The sequence below is a fragment of the Ornithorhynchus anatinus genome, chromosome 2 (assembly GCF_004115215.2).
Source record: "Ornithorhynchus anatinus isolate Pmale09 chromosome 2, mOrnAna1.pri.v4, whole genome shotgun sequence".
NCBI classification, from domain to species: domain Eukaryota; kingdom Metazoa; phylum Chordata; class Mammalia; order Monotremata; family Ornithorhynchidae; genus Ornithorhynchus; species Ornithorhynchus anatinus.
The window spans coordinates 168,252,790-168,273,458 of record NC_041729.1 but is presented as its reverse complement, the minus strand read 5'-3'; positions in this window follow the sequence as shown (position 1 = coordinate 168,273,458).

Sequence of the window (20,669 nt, the reverse complement as noted above, 5' to 3'; positions counted from 1 at the left end):
CTCCATTCCTCTGACGCCTCTAACCTTCTCACTGGGTCTCGTTCTTGCCCGTGCCGCGGTCCACCCCCGTCCCACGTCCTACCTCTGCCCTGGAACGCCCTCCCTCCTCACATCCGCCAAACAATCCCACTTCCCCCCTTCGAAGCCCTACTGAAAGCTCTTCTCCTCCGGGAGATTTTCCCGGACCAAGCTGCTCTTTTCCTCTGTTTCCCCTCCCCATCGCCCCAATTCTCTCCCTCTGCTCTATCCCCATCCCTGCCTCACAACACGTATGTATATAAGTACACATTTATTATTCTATTCATTTTATTGATGTGTATATATCTATAAATCTATTTATTTACACTCATACTACTGATGTCTGTTTACTTGTTTTATTTTCCGTCTCCCCCCTTCCAGACTGTGAGCCCACTGTGGGTAGGGATAAGCCCTACTGAGAGCTCACCTCCTCCAAGTGGCCTTCCCAGACTGAACTTCCTCTTTTCCCTTTGCTCCCTCTCTGCCCCCTCACCCTCTGCCCCCTCCCCCTTCCCTCCTTCGCCTCCCCTCAGCTAAGCCCCCTTTCCCTCTGCTCCTCCCTCTCCCCTCAGCACTGTGCTCATTTATATATATTTTTATTATCCTATTTATTTTGTTCATGAGGTGTACATCTCCTTGATTCTATTTACCATGATAAAGTTGTCTTGTTTTTGTCCGTCCGTCTCCCCCGATTAGACTGTGAGCCTGTCAGTGGGCAGGGATTGTCTCTATCTTTTGCCGAATTGCACGTTCCAAGTGCTTAGTACAGAGCTCTGCACATAGTAAGCGCTCAATAAATACTACCGAAAGAATGAATTGTCTCCGTTGCTGAATAGTACTTTCCAAGTGCTTAGTACAGTCCTCTGCACACAGTAAGTGCTTAATAAGTACAACTGAATGAATGAATGGCCAAAGAGACAAGAAGAGAATCAGGAGAAGATAGAGTCAGTGGGAAGCCAAAGATGGCTATTGTTTCCGGGAGAAGGGGCTGGGCCTCAGTGTCGAAGGCAGCTGAGGGTTCGAGGAGGATTAGGATGGAGTGGAGGCCGTTGGATTTGGTTAGAAGGAAACCACTGGTGACCTTTGAGCCCTTTGTTGCTGTGGAATGAAGGAGCGGGAAACCAGATTGGAAGGGTTTGTGCTTTTTGATCATGTCCAGAAGCTGAACCAACAGTGCATGTATGGAGACGCTATAGCATTTGAGCTATCTAATAATAATGATGACGATTATATTTGTTAAGCACTTACTATGTGCCGGGCCCCGTATCGAGCGTCGGGATGGATACACACAAATCGGGCTGGACACAGTCCCTGTCCCACCTGGGGCTCACAGTCTTAATCCCCATTTTACAGATGAAGTAAATGAGGTCCAGAGAAGTGAAACGACTCGCCCAAGGCCACACAGCAGACCAGAGTCTGAGCTGAGATTAGAACTCATGACCTTCTGCCTCCCAGCCCCGGGCTCTATCCACTAGGCCAGTTCTGTCCATCCCCCCCCACTCACTATTACCGCTTAGTGGAAGTGCGAGTAGAAATATACTTGTCTACAACATACTCGCTTTAAACACAGTGCAGAGTCCAAGAAGAATCCAGAGTTCTAGAAGCTTTCTTCACTATAGCAGGGTAAACTCAAATGAGGAAATACAATTTTGAATTGCAGATGATCTCTCCTCCAACTCTATTTAAGATTCCTGGTTTGCAAATTAGATTCCCAGACCCACGTATGAATGATATCGCAAAGGAACACACCTACACAAAAAAACCCATCCAGAATGATTTGATAGAATGGCCTGGTAAGATATTGTGATTATTTTCTATGAAAGTTATTTGAAAGTAAAGTGTAAATCTATGAGTCAGTTCTTGTCCCAGCTCTGCCACTGGTTTGCTGTGTGACCTTGGCCAAGTCACTTCCCCTCCTCTGCACCTATTCCTCTCCTGTAAAATGTGGATAAGATACCATCCTCTCCTCCTTTATCTCCCAGAAATGTTACGGAGGCAAAAATCGACTAATTGATGTGAAAGCCCTTTGAAGACGAAGGTGTTACGGAAAAATCCAAGCGGAAACATTTCTACTTTAGACGCCTCTTGTTACGATTACATTTCCAGAACTCTTCATCTCTACATTACCCCTGCAACATTTTCAAAAAAACAAAACCAAACACACCCGGGAGGACTATTCATTCCCCTGAAGGTCTCTGCATAGGAAAACACTAAGTGCTTTACAAATATCAGGTCATTATAAAATGTTCAAAAGTTTTGACATTTCCTTTCACACTTCTCCTTGTTTTTCCATCTAAATCCTCATCCCTTAATCATGTAACATCCTCAGAGATTTTAGGTTTTAATTCCCCTCCTGATTTCAGAACCACCCAGAGATAACAGTATGTAAAGCCTTTGAGTTTCCAGGAGATGGGATCACGCTCTTAATTTAATCGCTTTTAATTAGCATTGGTGCTGCTTCCCATCCAGTGTAGAGGGGATTGACTCTATCTGTTGCCGAATTGTACATTCCAAGCGCTTAGTACGGTGCTCAATAAATACTATCGAACGAATGAATTGGCTGAGGGTCCCTCCCTGAACTTCTTTCTCTGACAAGGGGTTCGGCAGTTGGTTGATTAGAAAAGCCACCGGAGTGACCAGAAGATGAACTAGATGTTCAGACCATCCCCCAAACCCTCTCTCTTCTGCCTTTGGCTCTCAGGAGCCATGATGGTCCCATCTCATCCGGATAAGTTGGCACGCTTAGCACAGTGCTCTTCACCCAGTAAGTGTTCAACAGAGAAGCAGGGTGGCCTAGTGGATAGAGCACGGGCCTGGGACCTGGGTTCTAATGTCGGCTTTGCCACTTTTCTGCTGTGGGAACTTGGGCAAGAACTTGTTGCCCGATTGTTAAAATGTCCATTCCAAGCGCTTAGTACAGTGCTCTGCACGCAGTAAGCGCTCAATAAATACGATTGAATGAATGAATGAGGCACTTCACTTCTCTGGGTTTCAGGGACCTCATCTGTAAATGTGGATGAAGACTGTGAGCCCCAGGTGGGACATGGACGGTGTCCATGGACTAATTATCTGGTATCTACTCCTAGCATTCATTCAATAGTATTTATTGAGCGCTTACTATGTGCAGAGCACTGTACTAAGCGCTTGGGATGAACAAGACGGCAACAGATAGAGACGGTCCCTGCCGTTTGACGGGCTTACAGTGCCTGGCACGTAGTAAGCACTTAACAAACACAAACACTTAACAAACACCATTAACCACAAACACCATTAGTCCCCGTTTTACAGATGAGGTATCTGAGGCACAGAGAAGTTGAGTGACTTGTCCAAAGTCACACTGCTGACGTCTGGAAGAGCCGGAATTCGAACCCACAACCCCTGACTCCCAAGCCTGTGCTCTTTCATTCATTCATTCAATTGTATTTATTGAGCGCTTACTGTGTGCAGAGCCCTGTACTAGGTGCTTGGAATGTACGATTTGTTAACAAATAGAGACAATCCCTGCCCAACAGCGGGATCACAGTCCAAATGGGGGAGACAGCAAAACAAAACACTAAGCCACATTGCTTCTCTGACCGGGTCCTTCTTCTGCCCTCTTAGCTTTACAATTTTCCATTTCTGCCTCTCCATCTGGGGCTGTTTGGGAAATCCACTTCCAGAAAAGGGAATAATAATGTTGGTATTTGTTAAGCGCTTACTATGTGCCGAGCACTGTTCTAAGCGCTGGGGGAGATACAGGGTAATCAGGTTGTCCCACGTGAGGCTCACAGTTAATCCCCATTTTACAGATGAGGGAACTGAGGCACAGAGAAGTTAAGTGACTTGCCCACAGTCACACAGCTGACAAGTGGCAGAGCCGGGAGTCGAACTCATGACCTCTGACTCCGAAGCCCAGGCTCTTTTCCACTGAGTCACGGGAAGCAGTGTGGCTTCATCGATAGAGCCCGGCCCTGGGATTAAGAAGGACCCGAGTTCTCATCCCGGCTCCGCTGCTTGTCTGCTGTGTGACCTTGGGCAAATCACTTCACTTCTCTGTGCCTCGGGGACCTCATCTGTAAAATGGGGGTTAAGAGTGTGAGCCCCTTGTGGGACATGGACTGTGTCTGACCTGATTAACTTCTATCTACCCCAGTGCTTAGAACGTTGTTTGGCACAAAGTAAGCACTTAAGCACGTACCAATGATTGCGATTATTATTATTAAAAGCATCTATCCATGCCAATTCCAGGGTGGAATTTTTAACAGGAGAAACAAAAACAGAACACCGAAGGAGAAGTTTGAAGGAAACTCTCTACGGCTCATTAGGAATTTTAAGGCTCACTAGTTAGTCAGTCATCCTCACTGAGCACTTACTGTGTGCAGAGCACTGTACAAGGCGCTTGGAAGAGTACAATATAACAATAAACTGACACAAGTCCACAAAGAGCTTAAAGTCTAGAGGGGGAGGCAGACAATTCAAATAAATAATAATAATAATAATATTGGTATTTGTTAAGCGCTTACTATGTGCAGAGCAGTGTTCTAAGCACCGGGGTAGATACAAGGTAATGAGGTTGTCCCACGTGAGGCTCACAGTCTTAGAGAAGCAGCGTGGCTCAGTGGAAAGAGCACGCGCTTGGGAGTCAGAGGGCATGGGTTCGAATCTCGCCTCCGCCACTTGTCAGTTGTGTGACTGTGGGCAAGTCACTTCACTTCTCGGTGCCTCAGTTCCCTCATCTGTAAAATGGGGATTCACTGTGAGCCCCACGTGGGACAACCTGATTACCTTGTATCTACCCCAGAGCTTAGAACAGTGCTCGGCCCCTAGTAAGCGCTTAACAAATACCAACATTATTATTAATCCCCATTTTGCAGATGAGGTAACTGAGGCACAGAGAAGTGAAGTGACTTGCCCACAGTCACACAGCTGAAAAGTGACAGAGCTGGGATTCGAACCCATGACCTCCGACTCCCAACCCCGGGCTCTTTCCACTGAGCCACAAGATATGGACACAAGTGCTGTGGGGCTGGGAGAGGGGTTGAATTAAGGGAGCACATCAGGGCGAGTGGGAGAAAGGAAAAGGAGGGCTTAGTCAGGAAAGGCCTCTCGGAGAAGCTGTGCCATCAATAAGGCTCTGACTTACAGCCTTCCCCGCCAGATATCAGTCCTAAAACACTGACCTTTCCAACTCGGGATTAAGCAGCAAAACACACCCCTGGAAAATTCGCTCTGGACTCATGCTTTGCCCAAAACGAGAGGTTGAAATCTCTTTTCCGCATCCACATTTTCCTCCCCCACTGCGCCACCCAGGATGCTTCAGTCATCGAGAGTATTTGAGCACTTATCGTGTGCAGAGCAATGCATTAAGTGCTTGAGGGGGCCCGGTACGACAGAGTCGGTAGACATGATCCCTGCCAACAGAGAGTTTACAATCTATAAAAAAAGACAGATTTTAAGTCCATACTAATTATGTTACGGGTTAAGAGCTTTCTAGGGGCCAAACACTGTTCTAAGCAGGGAGGTAGGTCCAAGCTAATCATGTTGGACACAGTCCCTGTCCCACCTGGAGCTCACAGTCTAAGTAGGAGGGAGAACAAGAATCGAATCCCCATTTTAGAGTTGAGGAAACTCAGTCGCAGAGAAATGAAGTTTCTTTTCCAAGGTCAAACAGCGGGTAAAGGGTGGAGCTGGGACGAGAGCCCAAGTCCTCTGGACTCCCAGGCTTTTGCTCTTTCCACTAGGCCATGCTGCTTCCAAATCGCCCGAGTATGCTGGCACTCACCTTCCCCACAACGGCACGGCCTAGTGGATGGAGCCCGGACCTCGGAGTCAGAAGGACCTGGGTTCTAATCCCAGCTCTGCCACATCTGCTGTGTGACCTTGGGCAAGTCACCTGGGGTCTCGGTGCCTCAGTTACCTAAATCTGTAAAGTGGGGATTAAGAAAGTGAGCCCCAAGTAACCCCGGATTATCTTTCTACGGAAACATTCAGGACACGTCAACCCTCCTCAAAACTCTCCAGTAGTTGTCTATCCACCTCTGTACCAAACAAAAACTCCTCACCATTGGCTTCAAAGCCGCCCTCCACCTTGGACCCTCCTACCTCACCTCCCTTCTCTCCTCCTCCATCCCAGTCTGCACACTCTGCTCCTCTGGTGCCACTAACCTTCTCACTGGGCCTCCATCGCCCCTGTCTCATTGCCGACCGCTGGCCCGTGTCCTGCCTCCGGCCTGGAACCCCCTCCCTCCTCAAATCCACCAGAAAATGACTCTCCCCCCTTCCAAAGCCTAAATGAAGTCCCATCTCCTCCAAGAGGCCTTCCCAAACTGAGCCCCACTTTTCCTCATCTCCCGCCACCTTCTGCGTCTCCCTGACTCTCTCCCTTTGCTCTTCCCCTCTCTCCCCGCCCCACGACTCTTATATCCAGATCTGTCATTTTATTTATACTGATATCCATTTACTTGTACTGATGTGTGTCTCTCCTCCTCTAGACCATGAGCTCATTGTGGGCAGGGTTTCTCTCTCTATATTGATATAATGCACTTTCTCAAGCATTTAGTACAGTGATCTGCACCCAGTAAGTGCTCAGTAAATATGACTGAATTGAATTGAAAATGTAGGACAGGACCTGGGTCCAACCTGATTAGCGTCTGTCATATCATTTAGTAAGTGCCTGGCGTATAATAAATGCTTAACAAAAACCATAAAAAAAGTCCCCACGGCACTTATGCCGTATCCTTATACTCCAATGCTTACCCATCTATAATTCATTTTGTGAATGTGTCCCCACCTCAACTATATAATGATGCATATTTCTTGAGGGGAAGGAGCAACTCCATCAAACGTACTGTACTCTCACAAGTGCTTAGTACAGTGCTCTGCACACGGTAAGTACTCAATATGATTGAATGAATGTTGAGATTTACTCTCTCATCAGGCTCTCCCAGAATGGAAAAGTCTAAGCCAAAGTACCAAAGTTCTAATCCCCTCTCTGCCATTTGTCTGTGTGGGACCTTGGGCAAGTCCCTTCACTTCTCTGGGCCTCAGTTACCTCATTTGGAAAATGAGGATTGACTGTGAGCCCCACGTGGGAAAACCTTATGACCTTGTATCTACCCCAGTGCTTAGAACAGTGCTGGTCACATAGTAAGCGCTTTAACAAATACCATCATTATTATAATCAAAACACTGATCAAAGAAAATGGCAGAGACTCAAGTTATTCCTGCTTAGAAAGAGGCAAAGTCAAACCACTTCTTAATTTTTACCAAGAAAACTGTGTGGAAAAAGATCCTAGAGTCACTCTGAGTCGGAAACATCTCGATGGAATCTAAGAAGAACCTTCGCACCATCCTTTTTATCCCAGAAATCACTTACCGCAATGGATGATTCAGATTTAGATCCCTCAGAACAATCAATCATTCAATCACTCATTTTTATCACACACTTATTGTGTGCAGAGTCCTCTATTAAGAACCTGGGAGAGTACAATAGAACAAGGAAGAAAATCTCCATTCTCTCCCAGGGAGAGAAAAGCCTTGAACTCCTTTTCCACAAAAACTACAAAACTTGACCCATCCCCAAAGAAGAGGGAAGGTCTTGCACCTGTTTGGCTGAAAGCCAATTTCTTTATTATACGGGTTGGGGGGAAGGGGAAAGTCTACACCTGCATTCCCGGCTGACACACCTGGCTCAACTTGAGAGGCAGCTGAGATACCCTTTGACGTAATGGAAAAAGCAGAAGTCTGGATTAATCAATCATTCTATATTTATTGACTCCTAGTGTATGCAGAGAACTGTACACAGTGTTTGAGAGAGTATGGTAATGATATTAATTAATAATAATTATGGTATTTGTTTAGTGCTTACTATGTACCAGGTCCTGTACTAAGTGCTGGGGTGGGTACAAGCAAAGTGGGTTCATTCATTCATTCACTAGTATTTACTGAGCGCTTACTATGTGCAGAGCACTGTACTAAGCGCTTGGAACGGACAAATCGGCAACAGATAGAGATAGTCCCTGCCCATTGACGGGCTTACAGTCTAATCGGGGGAGACGGACAGACGAGAACAATAGCAATAAATAGAATCAAGGGGATGTACAAAATAAATAGGGTAATAAAAATATCTACAAATGAGCAGAGTGCTGAGGGGAGGGGAAGGGAGAGGGGGAGGAGCAGAGGGAAAGGTGGGGGAAAGTGGGCTTAGCTGAGGGGAGGTGAAGGGCGGGGGGGCGGTCCCTGTTCCACGTGGGGCTCATAGTTTCAATCCCCATTTGACCGATGAGGGATGAGGGAAGTGAGGCCCAGAGAAATGAAGTGACTTGCCCAAGGTCACACAGCAGACAAGGCGCGGGGCCGGGATTAGAACTCAAGACTTTCTGACTCCCTGGCCCAGGTTCTATCCACTACCCCAGAGTTAGACACAATCGATAGACCCATTCCCTGTCCAGAAGGAGATTACAGTAAGTGAGGGAGGCAGACATTAATATAAATAAATTGATCAATCATGGATATTTACATATAAGTGCTGTGGGTCGTGCACAGGAGATGTGGGTTCTAATCCTGGTTCTACCACTTGCCTGCTGAATGACCTGGGGCAAGTCACATCACTTTTCTGGGCTTCAGTTCCTTCATCTGAAACATGGGGATTTAAGACTGTGAGCCCCATGTGGGACAGGGACTGTTTCTAACAGGATTACCTTACATCTACCTCAGTGCTTAGAGCAGTGCTTGGCACAAAGTAAGTGCTTAAGAAATGCCATCATCACTTACGAGAAGCAATGTGGCTTAGTGGAAACGCCACAGGCTTGGGAGTCAGAGGATGTGGATTCTAATCCGGCCTCCATCAATTGGCTACTTGTGACCTCGGGCGAGCCGCTTAACTTCTCTGTGCCTCAGTTACCCCATCTGTAAAATGGGGATGAAGACTGGGAGCCCCACATGGGACAACCTGATTACTTTGTATCTAGCCCAGTGCTTAGAATGGTGCTTGGCACACAGTAAGTCCTTAATAATAATAATAACGTTGGTATTTGTTAAGCGCTTACTACGTGCAGAGCACCGTTCTAAGCGCTGGGGGAGATACAGGGTCATCGGGTGGTCCCACGTGAGGCTCACAATCTTCATCCCCATTTGACAGATGAGGTAACTGAGGCCCAGAGAAGCGAAGTGACTTGCCCAAGATCACACAGCTGACAAGCGTTGGAGCCGGGATTCGAACCCATGATCTATGACTCCCAGGCCCAGGCTCTTTCCACTGAGCCATGCTGCTTCTCTAAATAAACTGTGGTATTTGTTAAGCGCTTACTATGTGGAAAGCACTGTCCTAAGCGCTGGGGGATACGAGGTGATCGGGTCATCCCACGTGGGGCTCACGGTTTTAATCCCCATTTGACAGATGAGGTAACTGAGGCACAGAGAAGTTAAGTGACTTTGCCCAAGGTCACGCAGCTGCCCGGCGACGGAGCCGGGATTAGAACCCGTGACCTCTGACTCCTAAGCCCGCGCTCTTTCCACTGAGCCACGCTGCCTTAACAAATACTTGCTTTGTTTTATTGTCCGTCTTCCCCCTCTAGACTGTGTTGGATGGGGATTGCCTCTATCCGTTGCCGAACTGTACTTTCAGAGTGCTTGGTACAGTGCTCTGCACCTGGTAAGCGCTCAATAAATACGACTGAATGAATGAAATACTATAATTATCGTTACTGCCTGCTGTGTGACCTTGGGCAAGTCACTTAACTTCCTTGGGCCTTGTCTCCTCTCCTGTAAAATGGAGATTTAATACTTGTTCTCCCTCTCCGTTAGAATACAAGCAGATCGGACATATTCTCGGTCCCACACGGGGCTCATAGTCTCTCCATCCCAGTGTTGAGCAGGTAGTCTGCTGCTTAACAGATATCAAAAAGGTTATGAACTTCTTAGCAGAGATGCTGGGCTCAGCACAGGGCCAAGAGGCCCCAGAGGAATTTGCCCAAGCCCAGACCCCGCCGCCGGCCACGGCGACCACGGCCCGGGGCGGACGTGGGCCCGGACGACAGAGGTCTCGCTCGCCGCCGCGGTCTTCCTCACCGCGGCTCCACCACTCGTCTGCTGTGTGACCTTGGGCAAGTCAACTTACTTCTCTGGGCCTCGGTGCCCTCATCTGTAAAATGGGGATGATGACCGTGAGCCCCATGTGGGACGGGGACTGAGTCCAACTGGATTTGCTTGTATCCACCCCAGCGCTTAGTACAGTGCCTGGCACATAGAAAGTGCTTAACAGATGCTCTGCACATAGTAAGCGCTCAATAAATACGGTTGAATGAATGAATGAATGAACAAATCCCAATGTCACTCCCCTTCTTAAAAACCTCCAGTGGTCGCCCGTCGACCTCCGCACGAAACACAAACTCCTCACTCTGGGCTTCGAGGCCGTCCGTCCCCCGGCCCCCTCCTACCTCTCCTCCCTTCTCCCTCTCCACCGGCCACCCGGCCCGCTCCGCTCCTCCGCCGCCCGCCTCCTCGCCGTCCCCCGGTCTCGCCCGTCCCGCCGTCGACCCCCGGCCCGCGTCCTCCCGCCGTCCCGGGACGCCCTCCTTCCTCCTCACCTCCGCCAAACTCACTCTCTTCCCCTCTTCAAAGCCCTACTGAGAGTCACCTCCTCCAGGAGGCCTTCCCAGACTGAGCTTCCCCTTTTCCCTCTGCTCCCTCTGTTCCCTCTCTCTCCCCCCCTTCACCTCCCCTCGGCTAAGCCCCCTTTCCCTCCCCTTTCCCTCCGGTCCTCCCCCTCTCCCTTCCCCTCCCCTCAGCACTGTGCTCGTCCGCTCATTTGTATATATTTTTATTAACCCTATTTATTTTGTTAATGAGACGTACATCCCCTTGATTCTATTTATTGCTATTGTTTCTGTCCGTCTCCCCCGATGAGACCGTGAGCCCGTCAATGGGCAGGGACTGTCTCTCTCTGTTGCCAAATTGTCCATTCCAAGCACTTAGTACAGTGTTCTGCACATAGAAAGCACTCAATAAATACTACTGAATGAATGAATATTAAATCCCCGACCACGTGCGCTGCAGATTTTGCCGGATTCCCACCGGGTCTGTCCACCTGGTGGGACGTCCTGGCCTCTTCTTCCCCCGGGCCCCTTAGTAATGTCGGTATTTGTTAAGCGCTTACTATGTGCAGAGCACTGTTCTAAGCGCTGGGGGAGACACGGGGGAGTCGGGTTGTCCCACGTGGGGCTCCCAGTCTTCATCCCCATTTTCCAGATGAGGGAACTGAGGCCCAGAGGAGCGAAGCGACTCGCCCACAGTCACACAGCTGACAAGTGGCAGAGCCGGGATTCGAACTCATGACCTCTGACTCCAAAGCCCGGGCTCTTTCCACTGAGCCACGCTGCTTGGCTGCTTCTTCCCCACCCACGGCCCGGCCCTGGCCGTCACAGCTTCCAGGACCCAGGGCGCCCGCTTCCCGGAGCCGGACTCCCTAAATCTGGACTCCCGGCAGGACTCCATGTGTTCCAAGTATAAGCGCTAACGCGGAAGCGCGTAGATTGGAGAGGAGCAGCATACGTAGTGGATAGAGCACCGGTCAGGGAGTCAGAAGATCACGGGTTCTAATCCCGACTCTGCCATCTTTCTGCTGTGTGACCTTGGGGAAGTCATTTTACTTCCCTGTGTTCTGGTTACCTCATCTGTAAAATGGGGATCGAGACCGCGAACCCCACGTGGGATAAGGAATGTGTCCAATTCTATTTGCTTGCGTCCATCCCAGCGCTTAGTACAGTGCCTGGCATCGAGTCAACACCTAACAAATATATCATAATTATTAAGAAGAGGAGCAGCGAGTGCAGAAGCACTGAAGAGAAGCAGTGTGGCTTAATGTGCAGAGCGTGGGCGTAAGGGTTAGGAGGACCTGGGTTCTAATCCTGGCTCTGCCACACTTCTGCTGTGTGACCTTGGGCAAGTCACTTGGCTTCTCTGGACCTCAGTTCCCTCATCTGCAAAATGAGGATTGAAACTGTGAGCCCCATGTGGGACGGGGACCGTGTCCAACCTGACCGACTTGTACCTACCTCAGTGCTTAGAACAGTGCTTGGCACATAGCACTTAACGAGTACTGTTTTTATTATTCTTGCTATTGCCGTGAATCAAAAGGCTCACTACCACTAAAAAACAATTCCATCCCCCAAGCTCAGCTTTAAGAGAAGCAGCATGGCTCAATGGAAAGAGCACGGGTTTGGGAGTCAGAGGACATGAGTTCGAATGCCGGCTCTGCCACTCGTCCGCTGTGTGACTGTGGGCAAGTCACTTCACTTCTCGGTGCCTCAGTTACCTCATCTGTCAAATGGGGATTACCTGTGAGCCTCACGTGGGACAACCTGAATACCCTGTATCTACCCCAGGGCTTAGAACAGCGCTCGGCACATAGTAAGCGCTTTACAGATACCAACATTAAGAGGATTCTCTCTATCCCTTCTGTTATTTAATTTATTTGTATTGATGTCTGCCTCCCCATCTCTAGACTTACCTGTGGGCAGGAAATGTGAGTGCCCCATTGTACTGTCCCAAGTGCTGAGTACAGTGCTTTGCACACGGTAAACACTCAAGAAATACGATCGAATAAATGAATATCCCTGCCTTACTTCACTTTCCCATTTTGAGAAAGAGAGAGATTCTTTTCTGCATTTATAAAAGGCAACATGATAGATGGTTGACCAGAAAGACACTCCCTTTGGAAACAGCTTGATGGAAGCCTGTCCTGATGGAATGAGCCTGAGGCTAAACTGGGAATCCGAACTCCAATCCCAGCTCTGCCTTCTGTGTAGTAGGGAAACGCTTTTGTTTTATGGTATTTGCCAAGCTCTGACTATTTGCCAAGCGCTGTTCTAAGCACTGAGGCAGATACAGATCAATCAGGTTGGATATAGTCCCAGTCCCACATGGGGCTCCCGCTCTTAATCCCCATTTTACCGATGAGGGAACTGAGATCCAAGGAAGTGAAATGACCGGCCCCAGGTCACACAGCGGACGTGGTAGAGCTGGGATTAGAACCCAAGTCCTTAATAATGGTATTGGTTAAGTGCTTTTTATGCGCCAAGCACTGTTCTAAGCCTCGGGGTAGGTGCAAGGTCATCGGGTTGTCCCACATGGGGCTCACAGTCTTCATCCCAGTTTTACAGATGAGGGAACCGAGGCACAGATAAGCAACTTGCCCGAGGTCGCACAGCAGACGAGTGGCGGAACCGGGATTAGAATAATAATAATAATTATGTTGGCATTTAAGCGCTTACTATGTGCGAAGCACTGTTCTAAGCACTGGGATAGATACAAGGTAATCAGGTTGTCCCATGTAGGGCTCGCAGTCTTCATCCCCATTTTACAGATGAGGGAACGGAGGCGACGGAGAAGTTGAATGACTTGCCCAAGGTCCTACAGCCGACAGGCTGCAGAGCCGAGATTAGAACCCATGACCTCTGACTCCAAGCCCGGGCTCTTTCCACTAAGCGACGCTCCTCCGACTCCCGAGCTCGGGCTCTTGCCGCTAGGCCATGCTTCTGACTCCCAGGCTGGGCACCCGGTAAGCGCTCAATAAATATGACTGAATGAAAGAACGAATGAACACGGATTGTGTTCCACCTGAGTAGCTTGTCTCTATCCCGGTGTTTAGCACAGTGCCTGACACCTAGTAAAGACGGAACAGATACCATTAAAATTTTTTTTTCAGGGAAGACGCCTTAATGGGCATTTTCTTCATTTGCTAAACCATCACAAAATAGGATCGGGCAACCAACATACCCTCTCCTCCTTCCAAAACGCAACTCAGACCAGGCTTACTTACAATCATTCCCTAAATCCACCTTCGAAGACCGAACTTCATTTCGTGAAGGAAGAATGAACAGTATGCTCATTGCAGGCACTGGGAAAGGACACACGATCTCACTTCATCCCCGGAGAGAAATCCTCCAGCAAACTAAATCGTTTCAATTTCAGGGAAACCCCCAGCTCGCTTTGAAAGCTTCTCAGTCCCGCTTTACCAGTTCGGCTCGCTGAAGTATTTATTTCCCACAGACTCCTGTGGGATTAAGACAAGAAAATCAACGAGGTTTGCACTTCGGTCAGATTGACAACAATGACTAACTGCTGTGGCAAACAATCCTAATACACATGCCTAGTAAGCAAGCACTAAATACTTTTAAAAAGTACGTTTGGCCCATTTCTCCCCAGATCCTATGAGCTTCCAAACGATAGAATGAAGGAAAAATCTCCTGGATGACTAGAGACTGTTTCACGGCTGAGTTGAAGCGATGGTCCGTAGAACACGATGGCCTAATTGATATTGAGAATAATAATGGTGAAAGCCCCTACTACGTGCCAAGCACTGTACGAAGCACTAAGATACAAGCAAATCGAGTTGGACACTGTCCCTGTCCCCTGTAGGGCTCACGGTCTCAATCCCCATTTCACAGACGAGGGAACTGAGGCCCAGAGAAGTGAAGTGACTTGCCCGAGGTCACACGGCAGACCTGTGGTGGAGTCAGGATTAGAACCCATGACCTTCTGAGTCCCAGGCCCCCGGGCTCTATCCACTATGCCATGCTGCTTCTACAGACCATAGATACGGTACCACAGAGAGAGCACGGACTTGGGAGTCAGAAGGAACTGGGTGCTAATCTTGACCGTCACTTGTCTGCCGTGTGACCTTGGGCAAGTGATAATTATGGCATTTGTTAAGCGCTTACTATGTCCCAGGCACTTTACTAAGCTCTGGGGTGGATACGGACAAATCAGGTTGGACACAGTCCCTGTCCCACGTGGGGCTCACAGTCTCAATCCCCATTTCACAGATGAGGCAACTGAGGCCCAGAGAAGCGAAGTGACTGGCCCGAGGTCACACGGCAGGCAAGTGGCAGAGCTGGGAATAGAACTCATGACCTTCTGAGTTCCAGGCCCGGGCTCTAGTCACTACGCCATGCTGCAAAGTCAATTAACTTAGAGAAGTCAATTATTAGAGGATAACAATAATAATAATGATGTTGATATTTGTTAAGCGCTCACTATGTGCCGAGCACTGTTCTAAGCGCTGGGGTAGACACAAGGGAAGCAACGTGGCTCAGTGAAGAGAGCCCGGGCTTGGGAGTCAGAGGTCATGGGTTTGAATTCCGGCTCTGCCACTTGTCAGCCGTGTGACTGTGGGCGAGTCACTTCACTTCTCTGGGCCTCAGTTACCTCATCTGTAAAGTGGGGATTAACCGTGAGCCTCACGTGGGACGACCTGATTACTCTGTACCTCCCCCAGCGCTTAGAACAGTGCTCTGCACACAGTAAGCGCTTAACAAATACCAACGTGACATAAATGAACTTGTTTGGAACAGGGACTGTGCCCAACCTGATTATCTTGTATCTACCCCAGTGCTTAGAATAGTTCCTGGCACATAGTATGTGTTTAAAAAATACCCTCATTATTATGACTATTATTAGAGCACTTAGCAACCTGGGAGAGTACAGTAAACAGAGTGGCTTGGTGGATGGAGCCCGGGGCCTGGGAGTCAGAAGGCTGTGGGTTCTAATCCTCGCTCCGCCACTTGTCTGCTGTGTGGCCTTGGGAGAGTCACACAACTTCTCTGGGCCTCAGTTCCCTCATCTGTCAAATGGGGATTAAGACCGTGAGCCCAACGTGGGACAGGGACTGTGTCCGACCCGGTTTGCTAGCATCGACTCCGGTGCGTAGTACCGTGTCCGATACGTGGTAAGCGCTGAAATCCCATGAAGATGATAATAATATTAATGCTAGTTATGAATAAATACGATCGATTGGAGAAGCAGCCGTGGAGGCGTCAGAAGGTGGGGCGAGCTCAGAGGCCATAATAATAATAATAATAATAATAATAATAATGTTGGTATTTGTTAATCGCTTACTATGTGCAGAGCACCGTTCTAAGCGCTGGGGGAGATACACGGTCATCAGATTGTCCCACGTGAGGCTCCCGGTCTTCAGCTCCATTTTCCAGATGAGGTAACTGCGGCCCAGAGAGGCGAAGTGACTCTCGCCCACAGTCACCCAGCTGCCAAGCGGCAGAGCCGGGATTCGAACCCATGACCTCTGACTCCCGGGCCCGTCCTCCTTCCACTGAACCATACCGCCGGGCACAGACGAGGGAACCGAGGCGGGGGGAAGGGATCTGGCTCCCCCGATTAGACTGTAAGCCTGTCATCGGGCAGGGACTGTCCCAGGTTCTTTCCACCGAGCCACGAAGCAGCGTGGGGGCTTCGCAGTCGGGGGTCGAGAGTTCAAATCCCGGCTCGGCCCCTTGTCGGCTGGGTGACTGTGGGCGAGTCGCTTCACTTCTCTGGGCCTCAGTTCCCTCATCTGGAAAATGGGGATGAAGACCGGGAGCCCCACGTGGGACAACCTGATTCCCCCGTGTCTACCCCCGCGCTTAGAACGGTGCTCCGCACCGAGTAAGCGCTTAACAGATACCAACATTATTCTTAGGACCTCGCGTCCGTTCAAAGACCCAACCTCGTGTCCCTTTCCGTCCTGTGCCTGGTTTTCGGTGCCGCCTCGTGCCAGTAAGATTCCTGGCCCCGGTCTTCAGTGCCATCTTGTGGGAGATCCATCGCTGCCGACCCCAAGGCGGAGAGGCCGCGTCCCGTCCCGGAGCGAGCCAGCCTTTCTCCAAAACAATCGATCCCACCCCTTGACCACTCACGGTGTGCGCGGCACTGGCGCGGTCGCTGTCTCACGCCGTCGAGTGGTGTCCGACCCGACGCCACGGACACGTCCCGCTCTCCGTCTGCCATCGTTGCGGTAGCGGATCCCCAGAGTTTTCTGGGGAAAAAGCCAGAGTGGATGACCATCGCCGTCTTCCTCGCAGTCGAGTCTCCGCCCTGGACTCTCTCCCGGGGTCGGGGGAGTTTTGAGTTGTAGCCGCCGGGCCTTCCGCTCGCCGGCCAAACCGGGAACGGAACGGACGGGCCTCGGCTTCGCCCTCCCTCCCGGAGCCGAGACTGGTCCCCGTCGGGGGGTACAACACCGCGTTGCACCGCTCGGTGGAGAGATCTGCCCTCCCGAAGGCACGCAGAGCCCGGGCCTGGGAGTCACGAGGTCATGGGTGCTAATCCTGTCCGCTACGAGACCTCGAGCAAGTCACTTACCTTCCCTGTGCCTCGGTTCCCTCATCTCCGAAATGGAGATGGAGACCGTGAGCCCCATTTCTCTCCCGATTAGACTGTGAGATGGGCAGGGATCGTCTCTATCTGTTGCCGACTCGTCCATTCCAAGCGCTTAGTACAGTGCTCTGCACATCGGGAGCGCTCAATGAATACTGTTGAATGAATGAATGAACAAGGGACTGTATCCAACCCGAATGGCTTGCATCCACCCAAGCACTTAGTACAGCAGAGAAGCAGCGGGGCTCAGCGGAAAGAGCCCGGGCTTCGGAGTCGGAGGTCATGGGTTCGAATCCCGGCTCTGCCACTTGTCAGCCGGGCGACTGTGGGCGAGTCACAACTTCTCTGTGCCTCCGTCACCTCATCTGGAAAACGGGGATTAAGACCGTGAGCCCCACGTGGGACAACCTGATTCCCCTGTGTCTCCCCCAGCGCTTAGAACGGTGCTCTGCACATAGTAAGCGCTTAACAGATACCAACATTATTATTATTATTATTACCATTATTATCATTATTGTTTTCATTATTTTTATTATGGCAGCGTGGCTCAGTGGGAAGAGCGCGGGCTTGGGAGTCAGAGGTCGTGGGTTCGAATCCCCGCTCTGCCCCTTGTCAGCTGTGTGACTGTGGGCAAGTCACTTCACTTCTCTGGGCCTCAGTTATCTCATCTGTCAAATGGGGATTAAGACTGTAAGCCTCACGTGGGACAACCTGATTACCTTGTATCTCCTCTGGAGCTTCGAACAGTGCTCTGCGCATAGTAAGCGCTTAACAAATATCGACATTGTCCTTATTATTAATAATGATAATAATGATAATGGTAATAATAGCGACGAGTTGACTACTTGCCATTCAGAAGCAGCACGGTGTAGGGATAGAGCCCGAGTCTGAGAGTCAGAAGGTCACGGGTTCTCATCCCAGCTCTGCCACTTGTCTGCTGTGTGACCTTGGGCAAGTCACTTTACCTCTCTGTACCCCATTTACCTCATCTGGAAAATGGGGATTAAGACTGTGAGCCCTACATGGGACAGGGACTGTGTCCAACCTAATTACTTAATAATGTTGGTATTTGTTAAGCGCTTACTATGTGCAGAGCACTGTTCTAAGCGCTGGGGTAAACACAGGGGAATCAGGTTGTCCCACGTGGGGCTCACAGTCTTAATCCCCATTTTCCAGATGAGGGAACTGAGGCACAGAGAAGTTAAGTGACTTGCCCACAGTCACACAGCTGACAAGTGGCAGAGGGGGATTCGAACTCATGAGCCCTGACTCCAAAGCCCGTGCTCTTTCCACTGCGCCAAGTGTTTAGGACAGTGCTTGGCACATAGTAAGCACTTAACAAATACCACAATCATTATTATTATTATTATTTATTGAGCAGTGGTGTGCAGAGCGCTGTACTAAGCAATTGGGAGAATACAACAGAACAATAAACGGACATATTCCCGGCCCACAAACCGCCTGACAGTCTAGAGGGGGAGAAAGACACGAATCAAAATAAATGAATGACAGATACGGATGTAAGTGCTGTGAGGCGGGGCCCCGGGGTAGATAAAAGATCGGCACATCGAACCCAGTCCCTGTCCCAGACGGGACCCGCGATCGAAAGGCAAGGGAGGTCAGGCCTTTAATCCCCATTTTACCGATGAGGAGCCTGAGCCGCAGAGAATCTAAGTGACTCGCCCGAGGTCACACAGCAGGCAAGGGCTGGACGAAGGATTAGAACTCAGGTCTTCCAACTCTCCAGGCCTTGCTCCTTCCACAGAGCCGCCCCGCTTCCTTCATTATTTTCATCTCCATCCCAGGGAGGAGAAATGAATCTCCAGGGAGGGCGGCAGATCCGGGATTTGAATCTGTCTCACCGCCGACCCCTTTCCCACGTCTTCCTCCTGGCCTGGAACTCCCTCCTCCTCCATAGATGCCAAACCCCCACTCCCTCCACCTTCAAAGCCTTGGGAGGCAGAGGTCAGGAGTTCGAATTCCGGCTCTGCCACTTGTTAGCTGTGTGACTGTGGGCAAGTCGCTTAATAATAATAATAATAATAATAATGTTGGTATTTGTTAAGCGCTTACTATGTGCCGAGCACTGTTCTAAGCGCTGGGGTAGACACGGGGGAATCAGGTTGCCCCACGTGGGGCTCGCAGTCTTAATCCTCATTTTCAGATGAGGGAACTGAGGCACCGAGAAGTGAAGCGACTCGCCCAAAGTCACACAGCTGACAAGTGGCCGAGCCGGGATTCGAACCCATGACCTCTGACTCCAAAGCCCGTGCTCTTTCCACTGAGCCACGCTTAACTTCTCTGTGCCTCAGTTACCTCATCTGGAAAATGGGGATTAAGACCGTGAGCCCCACGTGGGGCGACCTGATTCCCCTGTGTCTACCCCAGCGCTTAGAACGGTGCTCGGCACATAGGAAGCGCTTAACGAATACCAACATTATTATTATTATGAATCCCAGCTCTATCACTTGCCTGCTGTGTGACCCGAGGAAGGTCAGTGTGTTTCTCTGTGTTTCAGTTTTTTTCAGCGGAAGAAACCGATCCCTGTTCTCCCTCCTGCTTAGACTGGGAATCTGTTTGGGACAGGGATTGTGTCCGGCCTGATTAACTTATAATTACTCCAGCACTTAAAACAGTGCTTGACACAGAGTAAGCATTTACAAAATTAAAAAAATATATATTATTGATTGCTAGATTATAAACTAGCGGGGAAGCAACATGGTATAATGGATAGAGCCTGGGCCTGGGAGTCAGAAGGTCATGGGTTCTAATCCTGGATCTGTCCCCTGTCTGCTGTGTGACTTCCGGCAAGTCACTTCACTTCTCTGGGCCTCAGTTACCTCATCTGGAAAAAACGAGGAATTAAGAGTGTGAGCCCAGTGAGGGACAGGGACCGTGTCTGACTTAATACCCCTGCGTTTAGAATAGTGCTTGGCACATAGTAAGCACTTAACGGGCACCATAATTATTGTTATTATTATTATTGAAGGCTGGAATCGTTCCTTCCAACTCAATTGTATTTACTCTTCATAGTGTCTAGTACAGTGCCCAGTAAATGGCCTAGTGGATAGAGCTCGGCCCTTGGGAGTCATAACAGGGTTCTAGTCCCGGTCCCGCCACTTGTCTGCAGTGAGACCTTGGACAGGTCATTTCACTTCTCCGTCTCACTACCTCATCTGTAAAATGGGTATTACAACTGTGAGCCCCATGTGGGACATGGACTGTGTCCAACCCGATCACTTTGTATCTACCCCAGTGCTTAGAACAATGATGACACGTAGTGAGCGCTTAACAATACCATAAAAAATACCATTTCTGATTCATCGATTGATTGCGGAAACTATATTAGCTATTCATTCATTCATTCAGTAGTGTCTATCGAGCGCTTACTATGTGCAGAGCACTGTACTAAGCGCTTGGAACGAACAAGTCGGCAACAGATAGAGACGGTCCCTGCCGTTCGACGGGCTCACGGTCCGATCGGGGGAGACGGACGGACGAGAACGATGGCGATGAATAGA